At 43.5% G+C, this 6,078-nt stretch overlaps 1 non-coding gene across 1 annotated transcript; it reads left to right on the top strand.

Annotated features, from left to right (window-relative positions):
* The first annotated feature begins 337 nt into the window (after nucleotides 1-337).
* Trnaa-ugc (transfer RNA alanine (anticodon UGC)) lies at nucleotides 338-412 on the top strand. The gene has a single exon. It is a non-coding gene; the product is annotated as a tRNA-Ala (tRNA).
* The last annotated feature ends 5,666 nt before the right edge of the window (nucleotides 413-6,078 follow it).

The raw sequence follows: 6,078 nt of genomic DNA, 5'->3' as shown, positions 1-6,078 counted from the left end.
GCTGCCGACAGGCGTTGATACGCATCAACGGGGACAGTTGAAAATGTGTGCCCCGACTGGGACTCGAACCCGGGATCTCCTGCTTACATGGCAGATGCGTCCGAAGAAACAGATAGCATCTCCATATATAGTTAAGGCTAATCGGCCATGACCTTCTTCTGTGCGGATGCACACGCATTGCCCAAACTCTTACGGGACTCGGTCAGATTGTCCGCTATGAGTAATGAGTGTAGTGGGCAGGGGCACTACGAATGTAGTGTGTGGACGTTAAGTTGGGAATGTGGGTCTCACTGGGAGCGTGCGAGGGATAAATCCCTGCAGTAGCACTATCCTGTGTGCCATCGGTGGCTCAGATGGATAGAGCGTCTGCCATGCAAGCAGGAGATCCTGGGTTCGAGTCCCGGTTGGGGCACACATTTTCAACTGTCCCCGTTGATGTCGGTAGCATAGGGTCTTGATTTATTTACCAAGGTAAACGAAAGTCGGTAGATGTGTCTCTACATCTGAATGATGATGTATATTAAAATTTCTCTCCAGTCGCGTAAGAATGTCGCTAGTAGCGCCACTATGAGGATGCAGATCAGGTTTTGCCATAAATACACGCTTCAATGGTCGTGAGCGTTAGTCAGCTTTGAGTGGACGTCGTGAATCGATGTTCGTCAAGAATGCCTTTAAGGTGGCAAATGCCTCATTATCAACACTTCACTGAATTTGAACGAGGTTGTGTAATAGGGCTACGAGAAGCTGGATGTTCCTTCTGCGACATTACAGAATTTAGCCACTGCAAGTGAATGCTGGAAGCGGCGGTCACGAGAATGTACGGGCTCCGGACTTCCACGTGGCGCTATCGAGAGGGAAGACCATCGTGTTCGGCGTACGGCTCTGGCGCATCATGCTGCGGCTGCAGCCGCAGTTTCAGCAGCAGTTGGTACCACACTGACACAACGAGCTGTTTCAAGTCCGTTACTTCAAGAACACCTCCGAGCTAGGTATACTGAAGCGTGCATACCGATGATCACAAACTACCGTCATTTGTAACTTCAGTGTTGTCAAGTGAGAGCTCGTTGGTGGACAGGGTGGAGGTCTGTTGTGTTTTATGATGAAAGCTTTGCCAGTACTGGCCGTGTGTCGGATAGAAAAAGACCAGTTGAGGGCCTGCAACCAACCTATCTACGTTCTAGACACATTGGACCTACACCCTGCGTTATGGTCTGGGGTGCGATTTCGTATGACAGCGGGAGCCCTCTAGTGGTTATCCCCCGCATCCTGACTGCAAATCTGTACGTTAATCCGGTGATTCGACCTGTTATGTTGCCATTTATTAACAGCATTCCAGATGGTATTTTCCAACAGGATAACGCTCACCCACAAACTTTTGTTGTAACCCGACATGCTGTACATAGTGTCGACATGTTGCCTTAGCCTGCGCGATCACCAGATCTGTCTCCAATTGAACGCATATGGGACACCATCGGTGAACTCCAGCGTCATCCACAACCAGCATTAACCGTCTCTGTATTGAATGACCAAGTGCAACAGGTATGCAACTCCGTTCCACAAACTGACATCCGGCACCTGTACAACTCAATGCATGCACGTTTGCATGAAGGCATTCAACGATCTGGCGGTTACACTGATTGTTAATGCACGACCATTCCACATTTGCAATGGCTTATCACGCGCATACAGTAACCTATGATTTTGCAACGTTAATCACTTAAAGATGTTACTAGACAAATGTATTCACAAAATTTTACTACTCTACAGTAATTCTTTTTTGATGTTGCGATTTTTTTTTCGTCAGTGTACGTCGGTGCATGAGAAACAGCTTCCTGTAATCGATCTTCGAATTCGAAGAGTTCGTCTCTGTCCCGACCTGGCCCCTTCCGATTTTCATCTATTTTCAAAACTTAAATAACACCTTCGAGAACTTCGATAGTGATGAAGCGTTGCAAGAAGAGGTGAGATAGTGCCTCCGTCAACAAAGTCAAACTTTCTAAAGTGACGGTATTATCAGTCTCGTCTCTCGTTGGGAGAAATGTGTTCGTCACCGAGGTGACTATGTTGGGAAGTTATGTGTATACATGAAGAATAAGAGCGTAGAATGTTGAATAATGTTTGTATTTTGTTTAAAATGCTTTAAGAGTGTTCACATAAAAAATTCGGAGGCATTTCTTTTCAGTACACTCTTGTATTCTACTGCCCAAATAGCAAAAATTATCTACTTGGTGTATCTCATTTCCTAATCTAATTCCTTTCAGAATCACTTTCTCTAACTGCACTACATTCTATTACCACAGTTTTACTTTCGTTGATGGTCATCTTATGACTTCTTTTCAAGACACTATCTAATCCATTCAACTGCTCTTTCAAGTACTTTGCTGTCTTTGACAGAGTTACAATATCTTCATCGAGTCACACAGTTTGTATTTCTTCTCCCTCAACTTTAATTCCATTTCCAAATATCTCCTTCGTTTCGTATACCTCTTGCTCAGTGTACAAACTGAATAACATCGGCATTGGGCTAGAAATCTGTCTAAGTTCCTTCTCAACCACTGCTTCCTTTTCAAGTGCTTCGGCTCTTATAATTGCAGTCTTGTTTCTGTATAAGTTGAATATAACTTTTTGTTCCCTGTATTTTACCCCCGCTTCCTTCAGAATTTCAAGAAGTGTATTCCAGTCAACATAGTCAAAAGCTTTCTATAAGTCTACAAATTCTATAGACGTAGATTTGCCTTTATTTGACATATCTTCTAATAGATATACATGTACAAACAAACAAATGATTATAGTTTCAGAAAAAATTTATGATTTAAGAGAAATATCTTTACAAGCTAAAAAAAGCACTCCGTCTTCAGACCACAAGTGGCCCATCGGGACCATCCGACCGCCGTGTCATCCTCAGCTGAGGATGCGGATAGCAGGGGCATGTGGTCAGCACACCGCTCTCCAAGTCGTTATGATGGTTTTCTGTGACCCGAGCCGCTACTATTCGGTCGAGTAGCTCCTCAATTGGCATCACGAGGCTGAGTGCACCCGGAAAAATGGCAACAGCGCATGGCGGCCCGGATGATCACCCATCAAGGTAGAGTGTGGAAAGTACGAATACAAGGCGTAGAAACTCTCATCGTGTGCGGGTCGGTATTACCTTGCTGAAATGTAAGCTCAGGTGTGGCTTGCTATGAAGGAGCACTAAACGGGGTGTAAAATGTCGTCGACGTACCACTGTGCTGTAGGGGTTCTGCGGATGACAACCAAAAGTCTCCTGCTACTACAAGAAATGGCACCCCGGACCATAACTCTCGGTTGTCAGGCAGTACGGTGGGCGACAGTCAGGCTGGCATCCCACCGTTGTCTGGGGCATCTCCAGACACGTGTCACTGGTCACAATGGTTCATTACGAAGAGGGAGTCATCACTTCAAATAATGCTACTCCAGTCAATGAAATTCCAGGCCGAAGACGTGTCGGGAGACGCCCTGGACATCGGTGACCGTCGTCCGCCAAGCAGCCCGACAAGCAGCAGTGATGGTCTGGGGTGCCACACTTCAGACAAGTTACTCTTCAGTATTATCTAACTATAGCAGTGAAGATTTAAAGTGTATGTGTAAGTAAATTTTGCTTCCCTTCCCGTTTACATTTTACTGTGTGATTGGAATAGCTACAAAGCGGTTCCTGCAACCCTCTGAAGCACACTCGTTAAAGAAATTGCCTCCTCGTTTGCATCTTCCAACAAAAATTTAGTGATATTATGCGCAAACAGATGTGCTTGACAATGAAGGAGCTTCACGACATCTACGGTTCACCCATTTCTGGTATATTTTTGGCGCAGTTCGTGGGAGTCATGAGCATTATATCAGAGAAGTTTCCTGACTGCGGTTGGCTTAGCGGGAAGAGTACAGAACGCTAATATGGGGATCGTGAGGTCGAGTCTCTATGCGAAATTTTTTTTCTATTTTAAATTTTTACGTTATTTACACTTCAAAGAAATCAAAATGATGTTCAATATACTGTATTTATTAATATCTTCATAAGATGGATGAAAAGGGAAGACAAAAGAAAATTTGAAACTGCAAATAATTTTCATGGAAGCACTGTACTTACAGCGTCCATGAGGACTCTACATACGACCTTTCAAGAAGTGATTGTATTTAAAACGTACAGAACTTCCGTTAGTTTCATTTTGACCTTGGAGCTGTCCTCCGCAGCTGCAAGCATACAATAAGTTCCCTGTTTTTACGATATCACCTCAGCACGTGTACGCTTGCCATCCCTTCCTAGAAATTTATTTGTAATCTTAAATTTTTTTTAGCTTTTATTTTCATGCCTTTAATGAAAATGTTGATAAATCAATACACTAAATATTATTTCGGTTTATTTGCAGTATAAATAACGTAAAAATAGAAAATTAAAAAAAAATTGTCATGTACATTTTCGATCCCACGACTCTCGGATTACCGTCCTGTATTCTTTCCGCTGGCCTTCCGCTGCCTGGAAACTTCTCTACTGTGTCCCTTCCGACCTGCACCAAAAATGCTATTTTTTTTCTAAATGCTTCTCCATCCTGAGTTCCCACTCCTTACTGTCACTTCTGGGCAAGCTGAGGTGTCCCGCAGTGCGGACAAGTCACCAAGAACACGTGAATAGACAAGAAAAACTACACTTTATTCATAAGTTTCAGTTTCGAATATTTGAGGCACAAATCGGTAGAAAAGGTTTATCACTGCCCCAAGAACAAGCAAGTTAGAAATGAAGTTGAAAAAGTTCCTGTTCTAGAAATCTTAAACGAAATAAAACAGTTTCTTTCAATAATTACATATAATTAATTCTTGAGTCACTATTTTGAATACGAATCACTGTCCAGTGGGCGGTCTATTAGTAAAGACATCCAATGAAAAAGACTGTTCAACGACATATTGCCTTCCTTGGCGTCTGAATTACACTGGAAAAAACTAAAGGCTGCTCTTAAGATCCCTTGGTAAACTTCGAATTCGGGGCTACGACGGCCTCAGACAAGTCCGCCAATCAGTTCAGCCACAATCAAACACCGGTGAGATACCGCACTTCCAGCAGAACGGTGCACTGGGTGATTGGGCTCATAAGGAGCGGGCGGCGCGGCTTCTGGCGGTGGTATGCTGCGTGGCCGGAGGTCATAGGAAGCTGACTGCGGAGGAGATGCCTGCGGAGCCTCCAGCGCAGACCTAAATACGCTGGCGGCGGATGCATACAAAATTCCTATTGGCTGCGCGATGTATTTGCGGAAGCACAATGTAGTACTTCATTCTCAGCCAATCAAGCCAGTGGTGTGCGTGTGTCCTCGCCCTGTGACCTCTGCACCGCAGGTGTCATCTGGCGCCGGCCGCTGCACTTTTCTGAAAGCTCGCTTGCAGACGCTGGCCTGCTGCAGGGGCCCTATTCTATATCGTTCATACTGATCGGAGCAGTAGGGTAGTATCGGTAGTGACGTCATTTTCGGTTTTTTATCCGAATTTCCTATTCAATAACCTTCTGAGACCTATTACCGAACGGTCTTCCCGCCGATTTTTCGACAACTGTACCAAGAGATTTTGGATTTCGGTATGGCCATGTCATTCGGTTAGCCGTGGTTTATTTACACCTATAATTCCTTATTTTAAACATATTGAGCTGTTTTAGCTTTGGATTTAGTGTTTGTGTTATTAAAGAATCACGACGGATGCATCCAGTTGGAAAGTGAGTTCATAATAGACAATTTTTCTTTGTTAGCAATATGGTTAGGTTAAGTTGTTATTGTGAATGATTACAACATAAAAAAAAGTTTTCGGTCAATATTCTCTCAAAATACCTGTTTTTTATGCAATTAGGAATTTAAAGGTCATTAAATATCAAGACATCGGCTCTGCTTACGTATATTACATGAGTGTTAGCTGAAATTAGTAGTGACTTCGCGTACACTCTTCCGAAAATGGTTGACTTATTAATTATCGAAACGCGTTTAAAACTTTTAAGTAACAATGCAAAGGAATTTTGCGAAGCCTGATATAGGAAACCTTCCAAAATTTCATGCATTTACGACTTACGCCCGCATAATTCGGCAAAGA

This window comes from Schistocerca serialis, chromosome 4 (assembly GCF_023864345.2).
Source record: "Schistocerca serialis cubense isolate TAMUIC-IGC-003099 chromosome 4, iqSchSeri2.2, whole genome shotgun sequence".
In the NCBI taxonomy this organism is placed as follows: domain Eukaryota; kingdom Metazoa; phylum Arthropoda; class Insecta; order Orthoptera; family Acrididae; genus Schistocerca; species Schistocerca serialis.
This window is presented reverse-complemented; position numbering and strand designations above follow the sequence as displayed.